The sequence below is a fragment of the Pongo abelii genome, chromosome 9 (assembly GCF_028885655.2).
Source record: "Pongo abelii isolate AG06213 chromosome 9, NHGRI_mPonAbe1-v2.0_pri, whole genome shotgun sequence".
NCBI classification, from domain to species: domain Eukaryota; kingdom Metazoa; phylum Chordata; class Mammalia; order Primates; family Hominidae; genus Pongo; species Pongo abelii.
In genome coordinates, this window is record NC_071994.2 from 128261648 (window position 1) to 128279280 (window position 17633).

At 40.3% G+C, this 17633-nt stretch overlaps 1 protein-coding gene across 1 annotated transcript in view; it reads left to right on the plus strand.

The window, feature by feature from the left end:
• Positions 1-17633, plus strand: part of SLC37A2 (solute carrier family 37 member 2) — a 53565-nt gene that overhangs the window by 9766 nt on the left and 26166 nt on the right. The gene's annotated exons all lie outside the window — the stretch shown is intronic.

The following is a 17633-nucleotide window of genomic DNA, read 5'->3' on the forward strand; positions in this document are numbered from 1 at the left end:
CATCAAGTTAGTAGTAGAATTATGATGGGATTAGATCTTGCATTGGATTAGGAGACTTTCAAGTCTTCTTTTAGCCTATGAATATAATTTCATCTGAGAATGTGTGTGCTTTTGCATTGTAATTTGGTTATATGTAGACAATGTCTAATGATTTATGTTTGTGGAGTTAGAGAATGCTGAGTAGCAGCTACCAACGAGGAAGCCTGAGTCTCATGACCCTTTGTGATAGTAGTATGGTGAATCCTGTTTGGATGGGATCATTGTACTTTGGAAAGGAGCCTGGAATCTTAAGTGGTTTTTTGTTTGTTTGTTTGTTTGGCTTTTTAGTTTACAAGTTTGTGAAATCAGAGTTGTATAGACATATTCTACTGTTGCGGGAAGTCAGGGACCCCAGATGGAGGGACCGGCTGAAGCCATGGCAGAAGAACGTGGATTGTGAAGATTTCGTGGACATTTATTAGTTCCCCAAATTAATACTTTTATAATTTCTTATGCGTGTCTTTACTGCAATCTCTAAACATAAATTGTAAAGATTTCATGGACACTTATCACTTCCCTAGTCAATACCCTTGTGATTTCCTATGCCTGTCTTTACTTTCATCTCTTAATCCTGTCAGCTGAGGAGGATGTATGTCGCCTCAAGACCCTTGTAATAATTGCATTAACTGCACAAATTGTACAGCATGTGTGTTTGAGCAATATGAAATGTGGGCACCTTGAAAAAAGAACAGGATAACAGCAATTGTTCAGGGAATAAGAGAGATAACCTTAAACTCTGACTGCCGATGAGCCAGGCGGAACAGAGCCAGCCATATTTCTCTTCTTTCAAAAGCAAATGGGAGAAATATCGCCGAATTCTTTTTCTCAGCAAGGAACATCCCTGAGAAAGAGAATGCACACCTGGGGGTGGGTCTCTTAACTGGCCCCCCTGGGCATGGCCGTCTCTTATGGTCGAAACTGCAGGAGTGAAATAGACCCCAGTCTCCCATAGCTCTCCCAGGCTTATTAGGAAGAGGAAGTTCCCACCTAATAAATTTTGGTCAGACTGTTTGATCTCAAAACCCCGTCTCCTGATAAGATGTTATCAATGACAATGGTGCCTGAAACTTCATTAGCAATTTTAATTTCACCCCGGTCCTGTGGTCCTGTGATCTCACCCTGCCTCCAATTGCCTTGTGATATTCTATTACCTTGTAAAGTACTTGTGACCCACACCTATTCGCACACTCCCTCACCTTTTGAAAATCCCTAATAAAAACTTGCTGGTTTTTGCGGCTTGTGGGGCATCACGGAACCTACCAGCATGTGATGTCTCCCCCGGACGCCCAGCTTTAAAATTTCTCTCTTTTGTACTCTGTCCCTTTATTTCTCAAGCTGGCCAATGCTTAGGGAAAATAGAAAAGAACCTACATGAATATCGGGGCAGGTTCCCCGATATTTTACCAATTTTCTAGATTATTAGGGGCCTGTAAGAAAGAATAGGTGAAGACAAGAACTGAGCCGAAATGAGTAGATTTTGATTTGGGTGGTAGGAGTGCGAGGGACAGGATTAAATTTGAGTCCCGAATTTCAAACAGGGTAAATGGCAGGCATTTTAATTGAAAAATGATTAAGTAAGAATGAACATTTCCTAGATGACTGTTTTCATGTTACTCAAACTTTCCTCAAACTTTCTATAGGTTTTTCTTTACCTTCACTACCAGTTGGTGACAGTACTTCCTGTGCCACTGAAAAAATAAGCAATCAAAAGGAAACTTCACAAGTTTCCACCATCATACCTACCCACCTACTTGCATCTGTTAATTCCTGTTAATGTGGATGAACTGTTTGTTCTCCTGTCTTAGGCCTACCCTGACATGTGGCTAGATCCAGTTCCTTCCCACCTACTCAAGGACATTTCTTCAGCATTTCTTCCCACTCTTTTCTGCATCATCAGTTTTTCTCCTGACTATAAGAGTATTACTATCAGTTTATAAACATGTTGTAATTTTACCCATCTTAAAAACCAACTAAAAAAAAAAGAGGAAGAAAAACACACCTTTATCCCACATCTTCCTTCAGCTGCCACTGAACTTCTCTGCTTCCCTTTATAACAAAAATCCTTGAGTTGTACATATTTGCTGCTCCTATTCCTCTCCTCACATTCTCTCTCAGATGCATTTTAGTGAGACTATTTGCCTTTACCTCTCTAATAAAAGTACTCTTATTAAAGTCACCCAAAACTTCCACATTGCTAAATCCAATGGTCATTCTCAGACTCCATCTTACTGTCTTACTTGCTCACTGTCTTACTGACTTACCTGTCAACAGAATTAAACACAATTGATCAAATCTTCTTTTTTTTTTTGAAGTACCTTATTGCCTGGTTCCCACAACACTAGAGCTTTTTATTTTTCTTCCAACTACAACTGGCTATTGCTTCTTAGGTTTTGTTATTGTTGTTGTTGTTGTTGTTTGCTGTTTCTCCCCCATCTTCAATCCCTTAATATTGGAGTATCCTGGGGCTCAGTCCTTGGACTTCTTTTCTGTCTTGCTTTTCGCTTGCTCTTTTGGTGATCTCTTCTTATCTCATGGTTTTAAATATCATCTAAATACTGATAGCTCTCAAATTTATATATCTGGTCCACAGCTGTTCTCTAACCTCCAGACTCATCTAACCCTGACTGCCTACTTGACATTTAGTTTTTCACAGATTTGCTCCTCCCACAGTCTTCCTCATATCAGTTAATAGCAGTTGCATCTTTCTAGTTATTGAGGCCAAAAACCTCATGGAAATCATTGACTCCCACCTCTGCTGCTCATCTTTCATCACTCACTCCATCAGCAAATCATTTCAGTTCTACCTTCATAATAGATCTGCAGTTCTCATGACTCCCTTTGCCATATGCCTGATTCACCCACCATTCTCTCTTTCATGGATTATTGTAAGAGTTTCGCAAGTAATCTTCCTGTTTGCACCTTATGTGTTTTCTCAGTACAGCTGCCATACTTAATATTAATATATCCCAAAACCAACCTTCTGATCTCTATCATTGCACACACTCACCAATAAAACCAACCAACAAAAAAATGTTTTCCTTGCTATAGTCTTCCCCATCTCAGTAAACAACAACTCCATCCTCTGTTTCTTCTGGCCAAAAAAAAGTGTGGAGTCAAGCTTCATTCTTTTCTTAAACAACCCATATCCAATCCTTATTGGATCCACCTTGAAAGTATACTCAAAAAGCAATTATTTTTCAGTGCCTTCCCCACTACAACCCTGGTCCAAGTCGTCGTATCTCATCTGAGTTCTTGCAATAGCTCCCAAGTTGGTTTTCTTGCTTCCATGCTTGCCTCCTATAAACTGCTTTTAGCACAGCAGCCAAAGCAGTGAAAATAATTAAGCCATGCCACTTCTCTGTCGAAGCCTCCTTTGGCTATGCATTTTGCTCAGGGAAAGCTGGAGCCCTTACAATGTTGTACAGGCCCTACACAATCTGATCCCTGTTACTTCTGAGGCTTTATCTCCAAGTGCCCTTCTCCTCACTCACTCTACTCAGCCACACTGACTTTATTCTTCCTTGGACATTGTAGGGACACTTTTACTTCAGGACGTTTTCATTTGTTGTTTGCCTGGAGACACGTCTTCCTTAGAAAATGTTTGGCCACTTCCTTACCTCCTTCAAATCTTTGCTCAAATATGGCTTATCAGAGGGCCTTCCTTGACCATCCTATTTTTAAATGCAGTCTTCCCCCTGGCCCCCAAACACAGGTACTCTATATCCCCTTTCCTTTCTTTTTCCCCATGACACTTACAGCTGTATGACATACTATAGATTTTGCTAATGTTTGTTTTCTCTGTGTCCCCACTAATTTGTATGTTTTGTGAGGACAGAGATTCTTGTCTCTTTGTTTAATGCTGCAGCCTCAGTTCTTAAGGCTATGCCTGGTGTGTAATAGGTGTGTGCCTGGTGTGTAATCTCAATAAATATTTGTTAAATGACATTTGTCTTTAAAACATTCCAAATATTTCTACATGATTAGTACTTTTACCTAATGTGCTATTTACTAAAAAGGTTATTAGGAATTATTTTACTTTGTTTTCCAGGTTTTCATTGCCATTGTGATTTGGAGCAAATAATTTGATTTCTCTGGGCAGCACTTTCCTCTTTTGTAAAATAAGAGGGTTATACTAAGTGGCCTCCATCTACCTTATAGTTCTAACATTCTAGGATTTTATTATTTGTTTTATACTTTTGACCTCACTGTTTCTCATTTTTCAGTTCATTCGCTGTTCATGCTAAGGTGTGGAGTAATGGTAGGTTTTACTTGTGGACAGTGAGATAAGGGTGGAACAAGTTTATTCTCCTCTACTGTAACTCCAGGATTGATTGTGTTGTCTGAGTAGATGCAATTTCTATAGGTCAAAGTGGAATAGAAGGGCAGAACAGAGGGCTACAGGAGCATATGGACATGAGCCCAGCAAGAGAGGCACAACCCCATGAAAGCTTAGCTTTAGCTCTTACCTAGAAGGGAACTTTATTAATTTCCAGAACCCATGTCAAGAGGTGGAAATGTGTATGTGATAGAGGCAATTCCAGGATTATGGTAGTAGCAGGGGATATACATGCTGTACTTTTCCTATAATAACCATCGGAAAGCATGTATGACATGTTTTCCTAGGCATGCAATGTGAAACAGCTTGCTCCAGTTGCTTTGACTTAGTAAACTTCTGTGTCCTCTCCCTTCCATTGTTCCTGGATATTACTTAATTGTCCAGGCCTCACCCTTACCTATTTAACACTTTTATGATGGGCAGTCAACAACTTTATTGATGACCTACTGGGTACAGAGGCTAGAAACTCTTGCTTTTATATCTTCTAGACATTAAGGTTTGATAAAGGAGGCAGCAGGTATTTTTATGTGTTTATTTACTTAGATGCTGTTTTTAGAAGTAAAATATGTCCTTCAGTTTCTCTGTGAGTGTGGTGAGCATAATTTACTTGTGCCCCATCTTAAACATTTTTTCATGCTTCTTAGAAAAAAACGTTTGGGAGATTGGAACTGTTATAGAGGAAGACAAAAGCAAATAGCCACCTGGCATGCCGGACCCATTCTGTTGGGTGAAAGACTTTAAATATGTTGGTTCAGTTTTTATAGCTCTCTTAAGGTGGAAATGAATGGTCCATCTCTGGTCTTGTTCTCTGTATTACTGACCACTATTTGAGGTGGGCTGTATGGAAGCTCTCTAACATAGGTCACACCCTGCCAAGGAGAAGCCAAAGTGATTCCTTTTGATTAAGACAGCATGGTGTTGTACCACATGAGTTATTTCATACAGGCTCCAAGATGAGCTTTCGCCTTTTAGAAGTTACCACTCAATTCTTGTCATACATTTTCCCCATGCTCAGATGCCTACAGCAATAATTAATGAACTTATTAAACATGATCATCTGATGTAATGCAATATGAAGCATGCAGTGCCTTCTGTAAAGTATTTTTGCCAAATAAAAGGTCGAAACTAAATGTAATCAAACTTGTCAGTCTTTCTCACTTGGTTATTGGGAGAAAAGCCCTAATGTTCTAAGGAATTCATTGTATATAATAAATTAACTTCTCTCCTGTTGATCTAGAATGGTACTAGTTATTTATGAACCATCTTTGAGGGAATTAAGAACATAATCACTCAAACTATTTTCTGGTTTAGATGATGATAATATGTAAAGAGAAAAGCCGTGAGGATTCCACTTATAGGAAATACAAGGAAACAAGTTAGATTATGCCACGAAGAAGCAGAAATCCAGAATATGGGTCATTTTGTAGGGAAATTGAGCCAATTTCCTTAGCAAGTTAAGAGCTTGAATTTTAAACAGGAGATGGCTCTGGACAAACTTACAGAGTTAGCAACCACTAAATATAATGTATGGACCTTGTTTGGACCCTGATGTGAAGAAACAGTCTGAAAAAAATAACTTTGAAGCAATCAGAGGAATTTGAATAGAATCTAAGTGATTCATTTTGTTAGGTAAGTCGACGGCATTGTGGTTATATACAAGAAATATACAGAGATGGCTACTGAAGTGTATAGGGATGAAATTATGTTTGAGATTTACTTTAAAATAATTCAGTATAGATGAAGTAAGTGTGGCCAAAGCTTGTCAATAGTGAATCTAGGTGACAGGTTTGTGGAGTTTCATCATGCTATTCTCTATTTTTGTGTATGTTTGAATTGTTTTAAGTTATTTACTTCAAAAAACTTAAACCTGAAATAATTTTGTTGACAGTATAACTGTCTTCCTTTTCACTCTCCCAAATATTAGGAGATTTGGATGGGAAAGTAGTTCTGGGACTTCTGACATAGTTATTATTAGGTGGTGACTAGAACCTAGAGGCTGCAGTGTTTTGTGGCCTTTCTATAAGAAAGACTGATTAAACAGAATTTAGGTTTATTCAAGAGAACAGAAGCTCCCTCGCATAGCTCACACCCTAAGTAATTAGATAGGCACCTAGCTACATGGTTTTATAAACTATAACTAGTGAATTCCCAGGCATATAAAAGTTGAGAAGTCAGGGATGAAAGACCGTGGAGAACATTAATGACAGAAAGAGCGAAATGGTAATTTTGTAAATAAAAGCAGTTTTGAAACCTTAGGGTGAGTTGTGGGTAAGAGAGAGTATGTGGTTCAATTCAGAGATGGTAAAAGTCCTTTATATTTCTCTCTTCCCTCTGAACAGAGTCTGTAGAGATTGAAAAAATTGCTCTTTGTTGTCAACTTTTTCTTGCTGTCTTCAAAGGCCCTGTTTCTGTGGGATAGTTTGTAGTGGTTAGGATTGTGTTCACAGTTTAAATTCTGGTTTTATCACATATCAGCCATGTGACCTTAAGCCAGTTACTAATATTTAGGTCTGAGCCTCAGTTTTATCATCAGCAAATTGAGAATAGTAATAGTACTTACTTCACAGAGTTGTGGTGAGAATTCCATGAGATAGTAGTTAGCATAGTGCCTGGCACATGATAAGTACAGGAAATGTTGGAAACTAATAATCAGAATTAGTATCTTTATTATCATAATTACTACTGCTATTATATGTCCTCTGTCCTACATATCTGAATATTACTACTCACTTCTTATAGTTCTTGCTTAACAATTCAAGAGGGGAGGCCTTCTTTCCTTACATTGGCTGCATGTGGAATCCTTGATGTTTCGGATATTTTAGCCAGAATAAGCTAGTTAGGCATAGGAACACAGAGACATCCAATTTGGCCTTTTGAGTTATTGCCGAAGAGAGGTTTTCTATGTCCCTAGGTTATGATGACATTAACATTTGATTTGCATTTGGCTATTTGATCTTATTCAGTGCTCCATCCTACACTGAGCTTACTTATGACTAAAACCAGATTTTTGTTTTGAAGGTGGAGGAGCAAAGGAAGAGTTTGCCAGATGGATGGGTGTGCCATTTAGATTGCCAATTAGCATGCCTTCTTTATTGCTAAACCTGAGGATTAGGTGATGCCTGTGTTTAAATCCTTCCTGGTTCAAAGCTGTAGGTACCCTCATCCAACAAGTTACACCCATCTTATCACATTGCCAGAATTGAGTTATGGTTCAGCTGGAGGAAGAGGACATGTCTGTCCTTTTTTGCCAGGTAGGCACAGTCTTTTCTCCAATGAGTTCAAAGCATTTGGCATACACATGATCAATACCACTTTTTCTTTCACACATTATGACATTACATCCTACACATAAAACATGACTCTGATACAGCTCTGTCTTTTAGGGCTTAGAGTGTTTTCTCACACGGCTGTAACTCCTTATTCTTACCTTATAAGTAACTTGGGTCAGGGATGGTAGATAAGGGGGGATCTGAAACAGGGCTAAGACTAAGAGGAGGATATCACAGATACAAGGCAAGGACCAGGACTGAGCTAAGATTAACAATGGAAAACAGAGCTTGAAGTAGAGCAAGATTGGAACTCGAGCCAACACAATAGGAATCAGTAGTTTAGCTAGACATGGGTCTCTGAAAACTGTGGAGAGGTAATTTTAACTAGTCTAATAGACTTACATACAGTGGCTCACATTGGAAAAATCCATTCATCAAGGAATGTAATCTGACATAGGTAAACCATGATAGCTGGAGACTGAGTTAATGCTCTGTGAATATGTATTTTTATATGTATTACATTTTCTGAACCCCTGACCTACCTCTTCCTTTTCACTATTAGCAAGATAGAAATGTAGAGATGAATAGCTGTTAATACAGCTTAGTTTGACTCCAGAAGTAGGATATAATTGGATCCATATCACTACTACCTGGCCCACTGAGGCAGCAGGAATAGGGAATTTATTCAGGTTGTGGTATAGCATGTGGTATATAGTTCTGCTGTATGACACACAGGAAGTGGGTTGTGATGCTCATTTCAAGACACATTGCTTTGGATCCATGAGCCATTTATCCCGGTTACCATCACACCTCATGCTTCTGTGTTTCCCAGGAGCCTTTCTTCAGTTGAATAGTTGGGACTGTAAGCCTTGCCAGGTAGGATGATAGACAGATTCACTGGGATTGGTTCCAAGTTGGGTATTGCCCCTGCATGAATCACATGGGACTGAGTCTGGCCTCTCCTTGGGAACTCTAAAAGCTGACTAGGTCCATTACCATGAGAGTCCCTTAGGATTAACAGGCCTTTTGTTTGCCTGAAATATTCTTCAAATTCTCAGTCTTAAAATTCTAATAACTCTTAAGGCAAAGTACTAGTAGCATCTGTCTATGAACACTTAACCTGATTTCTCTCACTCGGAAGCAATTATTCCTGCCCAATTACATAGTATACTAGTTGTAACTATTTAGCATATAGGTTTTCTGAATTATATGATAATGTTTATATATCTTAAAAGATAATTTTCATAAAAAGGTAAGATCATGACTCATACAGATATAAAAATGAACATGCATTAAACATTTTATATAATTCATGAGGGAAATAAGTAGATGTTTCAGCTGGTTCCAAGAAAAAAGGAAAAAATTGCACAAATTTATATAGATAAAAGAATGTTGGATTGGATGTGCAAATGGAGGCAAAACTGACTTTTTCATATTTATCTACAGTTTGCAGAATTGTTAAACCAAGGAGAACTTTAGGGTAAAATCAGGTCACTTTGGAGGGGTGTCCTCTAGACAATACATTATTTTCCACTGAAACATAAATTTTTTTCTACATCCTCTCCCATTTTGATCAAAATAGTCTCAAAGAAAGACTATGCTTGATCACAAAATAAGGCTGGTCTCATTAGATTACATCTAATTATAAGTATGGTAAGCATGTTAATTTACCATATAAGTCTTCTTCAGTTTACATTGCTGGAAGTTTTCATAAGGAATTTCAGATTTAACTTTTAAAATACTTGTTAACTGGACTGTGTATTTGTTCATAGTGCACCTGTTTTCAACGTGATTGGATTGTTAAATTTTGAGATGTGTGTGTGTGTGTGTGTGTGTGTGCGCCTTAAATTTCATTCTATGCAGTAGATGAGGACTTGATAAGACAATAACTTGAAAGAAACTGAAGTGTTTTCTGGCTTTTCTAGAGATATGTGGGCATGTCCATTTCTCTCTAGCTGAAACTCCGTTATCATAAACTAGGAAGTACTTGTTTCAATTCATTACTAAGAAGGGGGAGAAAAGGTTTAGTAACAGTAATCAGAAGATACCGGACAAGCTGGACATGGTGGCTCATCCCAAGGCTGAGCAGGGAGGATCACTTGAGGCCAGGAGGAGAGACCAGCCTGGGCAACATAGCGAGGCCCCTATCTCTAAAAAAGCAAAAAAAAAAAAAAAAAAATTAATTGGGCATGATGGTACATGACTGTAGTTCCAGCTACCCAGGAGGCTGAGATGAGAGGATCACTTGAGCCCACTCAAGTGATGAGAGGATCACTGACTGCACCTTGAGGCTGCAGTGAGCTATGGTAGAACCACTGCCCTCCAGCCTAGGTGGCAGAGAAAGATCCTGTCTCTAAAACAAATTCTTTTAATTAAAAAAAAAAAGAAAGAAAATGGAAATTACTAGGGCATGCTTTGGCATACAGTAAACATTTGGATGTTAATTCTGAAGAAAGAAACATTTGGGCTTGAGAATGAGTTTCTAAGAAGGTAGAGTGGATCAGCATTCTTTTCCCAGAAATTTCCATCTTGGTCTTGATTCCTGACTCTCGTAGCCTGTCCTTCGTATATTTTACAATAAGGAATGCCAACAGTGTACTAGGAGCCAGGGCTCTCAGGCCAGTGTTAAAGAGTTGTAGGGAAATTCTAGGATGAAGCTTTTGCTGGGACAAAGCAGATGAAAGAGTCGAGTTTTTCCAGATCTGGAGCCTACCTGTTGGGGCTGCTGTAGACATCTAGAGGCAGCAGGGATATCTTCAGTCTTTATTGTGTAGTGCTGGTTTGTTTATTTAGACCTTCTTTAATCTTACTAATAAAACTCTTCACTTGAAGACCTTTCAGTCCTTGCCTGTGAAAAGCATCATAGTTCTTCTTGAAGTCACATGCTTTTGATTTCTAAACCCATTTCCATTTTCATTTGTTCAACCTGTTCTCCCTGTTTCATTCCTCTTGCTTCATGATGTTACAATAAGAATGCATTCCTAGTTGTAGACCTAAGGAGCAGTGTAAGGCAGGGAGGCATTCCCACAACTTCCTTGAGCGTATCTTAGGCTTAATTAAGCCTTTCGTAGGCTTAATTGGTTACAGGGACAGAGGTTAGTCCCAAATGATAAGAAGGAATCTGCTTCTACAAATGCAGTGGCCCTTGGGGAGAGCTTCTGTCTCATCTTTCCACCAACATCACTGTGTGAACCAGGCATGTCTGTTCTCTGCAAGTTAAATTTGTTTGTCTGAGTAATAGGGAGGAATATTACCTCCTAGCCATCTAGAGGTGCCGATGAAGCTGTTTGATAAAAGCAGAGTTACACATTTAAAAAAACAGCTCAACATCGCTGATCACTAAAGAAATGCAAATCAAAACCACAATGAGATACCATCTCATGCCAGTCGGAATGGCTATTATTAAAATGTGAAAAAACAACAGATGCTGGCAAGATTGCAGAGAAAAAAAGAACGCTTTTGCACTGCTGATGGGAGTATAAATTAGTTCAACCATTGTAGAAGACAGTATGGCAATTCCTCAAAGACCTACAGACAGAAATACCATTTGACCCAGCAATCCCATTACTAGGTATATACCCAAAGGAATATAAATCATTCTATTATAAAGATACATGCACAGGTATGTTCATTGCAGCACTATTCACAATAGCAAAGGCATGGAATCAACCCAAATGCCCATCAGTGATAGACTGGATAAAGAAAATTTGGTACATATGCACCACGGAATACTATGCAGCCATGAAAAGGAACAAGATCATGTCCTTTGCAGGAACATGGATGGAGCTGGAGGCCATTATCCTCAGCAAACTAATGCAGGAACAGAAAACCAAACACTGCATGTTCTCACTTATAAGTGGGAGCTGAATGATGAGAACACACAGACACATGGAGAGAACAACACACACTGGGGCCTGTCAGAGGCGGGGTGGGGGCCGGGAGTGGCACTGGCTGGGTGTGGAGGGAGAACACCAGGGGGAAAAGCTGGGCTTAATCCTTAGGTGAGGGGATGATCTGTACAGCAAATCACCATGGCACACGTTTACCTATGTAACCACCTTGCACATCCTGTACATGTACCCCTGAGCTTAAAAGTTGAAGAAAAAAAACAAGTATCATAACTTGGAATCCAAGGCACAGTACTGAAATCTGTGTTGCTAGTGAGTTAATATGGGCAGACCATGCTGCTCCATAGCATATTCTCTAAAGGAAAGATTTCTACTTAAAAAGTAAATTTCTCCCATCCTGTTTCTGGAATTGGAAAACTGAGAACTACTGAAAGGAAATTAAAGTTGACATAGATCTTTTCCTTTCAACTTTATAAGACTTTTATAAACTAAGGATAGATTCACGGGGAGTTACAAAAACAGTTCAGAGACATCCTGGTGCCTTTTACCTAGTTTTCCCCAGTGAGTACATTTGACATAACCATAGTACAGTAAGTGTGTGTCTGCTATTTTATCACATGCATTGATTTGCATAAACACCAATGCAAACAAAATACAGAACTATTCCATCACCACAAAGACCTCCCTTGTGTTACCCCTATAAATTACACCCCTCCCAACCACAACCTTCCTTAACTCCAGTCCATCTCTAATCCCTTTTCCATTTTTATGATTTTGTCATGTTGAGATTGTTATATAAATGAAATCATACAGTATGTGACCTTTTGAGATTGATTTTTTTTCACTTGGCATAATGCCATTGTGTCAATAGTTCATTTCTTTTTATTGTTGAGTAGTATTTCATGGTATGAATGTGCCACAATTTGTTTAACTTTATTGAGGGGCATATTGGTTATTTCCAGTTTTTTGTTATTATAGATAAAGCTGCTATGGACAATTCATGTACAGGTTTTTGTATGGATGGAAATTTTCAGTTATCTGGGATAAATGCCCAGGAGTGCAATAAGTGTATGGTAAGTGTATTTTAGTTTCTTAGGAAAGTGACAGCATGTATTTGGGTAATGTTTTTTACCTACTCTGCCAGGGGTGGTGGGGGTTGAAGTCCAGGTTTCCTATTTGGCCTCTTTTAACATCCCTGGTTGGGGGAGGCAGGGCAGGGCACCTCATTACTGCTTGAAAGGGTGGGAGATCTGGCTCTCCACTAGGCCTCCATTGATATTGCCCTGTATGGGCTCCTTACTGCTCCCCATGTGACCTCCATGACACGTTGGTGGTTGGGGTGGGGTGCTCTTTACCATTGGAAGGTGGTGAAAGTCCTGCTTTCCCACTTGGAGTTCTCTGACACCAGCCAGGCGGTGGGCGGGGGGGCACCCCTCATTACAGCCAGGTGCAAGTGGAAGTCTAGGTTCCCCTCTGGCCTTTGCTGATAAGGTGGGGTGGGGCTGCAGTGTTTTCTATGAGGTTTAGTTGGAGCAGGGTGGTTATTGCTACGCTACCCCTTCCTTGGTCCTGTGGCTAGACAGAGCTAGCATTTCTTAGAGCTTTGGTGTTCTGTCAGTGTCATTGGTGCTTCTGGATTTGCTGGCTTCTTCAGCACCCAGTCCAGGATATATGAAGCCAAGAGCAAACCCAGATAACTCACCACTGTCTTTCCTTAGATCTCAAGGTCCCTCGCTGATCTGTCTTCTCTCCACTTTTCAGAGTTTTCTTATGCTTCCTTTATATATAATGTCCATGGTTTTTAATGGTACTTAGCAAGAATAGAGAGAAGTGTATTTCTTCTATCTTCATCCAGAACTGGAAGTCTGACAAAGCCCTGTTAAATGGCCATTTCTCCTCTGAAAACATAAATCTGATCCTGTCTTCACCCTTAAAGCTGTCTTATAGCACCCAACTGTCTAAAGAATACAGTTCCAACCCCTTATTGTTGACATTGAAGGTTCTTCACTATCTCACCACATGTAATAAGTCATATCTTCTGCAGCTCCCCCCACCTTGCACATGTACTCATCAGCTACAAAGAATGTCTTATGCACCATTTCTTCAATGTACCATGCTTTTTCATCGTTCCTTGTTTTGCACATGCAATTTTCCGGTTCCACCTTTCTCCTCTTCACTTGGTATGCACTTAGCTATTCTTCAAACCTAGTTCTTATATTGTCTACAGTAAGCCTTCTGAGACTCTCCCGGAGTTATTTGATCAGTGCCACTATATCAGCATGAACATTTTCTTGTTTATATAACCTATTTCTTGTTTGAGTTGATCTCTTCTGCCAAGCTTTTGAAGTGGGATTATCTCTGTACATCTCTGTCCCCTTTGACTGTAAATTCTTTGGGATTAGGGACTGTGTCTGTCTTTTTTTTTTTTTTTTTTTGAGACGGAGTCTTGCTCTGTTGCCCAGGCTGGAGTGCAGTGGCGCGATCTTGGCTCACTGCAAGCTCCACCCCCTGGGTTCATGCCATTCTCCTGCCTCAGCCTCCCGAGTAGCTGGGACTACAGTCACCTGCCACCACATCTAGCTAATTTTTTTTTGTACTTTTTTTTTTAGTAGAGATGAGGTTTCACCATGTTAGCAAGGATGGTCTCAATCAACCTGGTGATCCGCCCACCTTAGCCTCCCAAAGTGCTGGGATTACAGGCATGAGGCACCGTGCCTGGCCTCTCTTTTTCATTAATGTATCCTCAGCACATAGCACTGTGCTTGGCACATAGTTGTCACTTAACAAATGTTTGTTTGTTTGTTTATTTATTTATTTATTGAGACGGAGTCTTGCTGTGTCTCCCAGGCTGAGTGCAGTGGCACGATCTCGGCTCACTGAAACCTCTGCCTCCTGGGTTCAAGCGATTCTGCTGCCTCAGCCTCCTGAGTAGCTGGGATTACAGGCGTGTGCCAGCGTGCCTGGCTAATTTTTGTATTTTTAGAAGAGGAGGGTTTCATCTTGTTGGCCATGCTGATTTTGAACTCCTGACCTCAGGTGATCCTCCCGCCTTGGCCTCCCAAAGTGCTGGGATTACAGGCAACAAATATTTATTAAGCAAGTAAATGAATGGTTACTTTCAGATACTAGAACAACTAAAAATTGTCCCCAGCTGTGTGACCAGGCTGAGACTACCTCACTTTTGTCATTACCATATATTCCTTTTAATTTTTCCTCTAAACAAGATGACTTTGGGAAATTTTAATAATTTAACCATTTCTTCATTTTTCTCCTCTCTTCCTAAGGACTACTGGCTGTCAGGCTGTCTTTGTATATACCTGTTGTCACTACTGGTATCCTAAGGAGGTTGACCATTTGAAAGCAGGGCTGCCCTGTTGGTTGACTGATAGATCTCCAAAGCCCATTCTTCAGGCCCTTATGAACCATCAATCTAGTCTTCAGTATATTGAAGCCCCTACTTTTGGCCAGCTATATAAGGGCTGGGATGTTCTTTGCTAAGCATTCCAGAAGTTTGACTTCTCTTGAGAAATAAAATATTTTTGAATACCTTTGGTCACCTTGCTTATCTATCTTTTGACTGTTAGCTGGGAAGAATTTAGTAGTAATTCTTAGTGAGATTTCAGCATCCAACATATTTAAGACAATAACTTCTTTCATTTTTATGACACTCTACTCAAGCCATACATACATCCTTGTCAACCCCAAATTATTCAACATGTATTACCACAAAGCTTACAATAACTCAGTGGGTTAAGTTGTATATATATACACACATACACAGATACACACACACACAAGCACATTATATTAAGGATTTTGCAGGTCAAAAATATATTTTGTTATACCCATTGATCCTTTTTAAGAATTTTGATCCTTTAACCCCTATATTTTGTTCTCATTTATGACAGTCATTGGTTTCTGTCAGCTCCATTTGCCAAACCTACTTAATATGGCCAGGCACTGTTACACTTTTTGTATGCACAAATGTTTGATTCTTACAGCACTCTGTAAGGTAGGTGCTGTTACACACATTTTACAGAGGAGGGAACTGAGGCTTAGTGAGGTAGTAAGCATCTTGACCAGACTTGGTTCTGACTCCAAGCCAATGTTCTCTTTACTGCACGACTCTGCCTCTCAATCAAAAGGCCTACTATGAAATTGAGTATTTAAAAGATTGAATAATTACATTTTATCCTAATATCCCAATTCTCCCCCCCTTGATCAAGACTTTGGGTCTTGATTGTATTACCAAAAAATATGCTTTTCTCTGTTTAGTAAGACAGAAGTGGAAAGAGGCAAATGTGTTCAAAAACTGATGCTTGTGGATGTGATAAAATTTTGGAGTTCTGTTACCTAGTGGCCTATTCTCATGGCATTTATCCTCATAGACTTAAGCATTCAGATCCTTCTGTCCCTTTGAAAAAAACAGGGAAGACACTTGTTGTGTCTTAAAGGGCATAAAACACTAACTGGCTACCCCAACAGTCCTGTGGGTGGTCACGAAACTTGCCAGCAGTAGGGACTGGTATTTGATGGGTAAAGTGGCTTCTTTCACAAGTGTCTCATACTGAACCATAGGAAGCATTTCTGACAGTATAAGGCTATCCATGTAAGAACTGAGGATGTTTTCATTTAGCATTTGATTCAGTAGCTCGTCCCCTCCCTCTTTATTTCCTTCAGATCCTGTCCTGCAGGGTTTGAGGAGGTGGTGTGCAGGAGGGGGGCCAGAAAATAACAAGAAGATGAGTTGAGAGTGGTGAGGTTGTGTAGGTGAGTGAAGGGACTCCCTGAGGCACAATATCCCTCTTTGTCACTCCCCCAAGCAGCAGGAAGCAAAGAGATTATCCAGCTCACCAACAGGAGCGAGCAAGAAAGAGTTCCAACATTGGTAGGAGGGCTTCCACTGCTGACCTGGCCCCTGAACAGGGATACATGGCTGAAATTCACGGGAAGTAACTGTGACAAGGCAAAGTCTGTTTCAGTACCGGCCCTCCTCCCAGCTACTTGGTGCACTGTGAACAATAGCCGTACTACAATGAGGGCATATTCCTAATGCCTTTCTGAGAGTCCCAGCCTCAGATAGGCATGGTCTCCTGTGAGGCAGGAACACAGCTTCCTGACAAATGAGCAGGAGTGACCCTTATTCTTGGCTTCTATCTGTCTGAAATGGAAAGACAGATGTTCCACACTGCTGAAGTCTGGACAGCACCTCTGAAGCCCTGGAGATGGTCTCTTCCATTCCTCTGATGATGTCCACCTACTCCTCAAATGTAGCATCAAGGAACTTCAGCTGCTTCCTTGGCTCAGCTGGATTCCAATTTTATCCTTCCCTTTAGTCCCTCAGAAATAAGCAGCGTAGAAATAATTCCCTTCCTGGGGATATCAGCTCATTCCTCTAGTTTATTTGCCACCCCTTAAAGGACTACCTTAACCTGGGGTACCTGTGATTATTGACCCTAGAGTGGGTCCATCATAGATTCTGGGACAGTAGGTGTCTCCTGGGATTGTCCCAGGCAAACAAGGACATAAAGTCACCTTACCTAGGTGGTTAATAGCCACCTAACTGACTTCTAAGAGTGAAATGAACATACCCCCAGGTACAGTGAGTGGTCTAATCAGGGGTTTGATTTAGTGAATCGCCGCTAATGACACTGGTCCTTTGGTGTTTCAAGCCTCTGCACCCTATTTGGGCCTCCCTTCTATGTATTGCCTTTCTTCTTTCCTCTATTCCTTTATCTTTTGTCGTTGGCGTGTTACCGTCTTCATTTCTGCCACTAGACCTATGCCCCTGACTGCCTGGGATTAACAGAGGCTTTTACAACTCTGCTTACCCTCTTTTTCTTGATTCTAGGGCTGGTACCAGCCAAGCCCATTATTCTGGGTCCTAATCTGTTTGGTGGAGTTGTTACTCCACTTCTCTGACCTCGCACGTAGGGCCTGGGCACTCCTAGGAATTAGGGGCAGGGTGGGGTTAGGGCTGAAACCCATTTGCTCGGACACTCCTATTTTATGTTCTATTAACTTTATTCCTCAGGGGAATGCTTCCCTTTGCAGCCCTCTGTAGTTCACCCTTGGGTTCATATACAAGGATCTCACAATTATCAGTGGAAACATACCCTGAAATCTTCAAGCTAGAGGCAG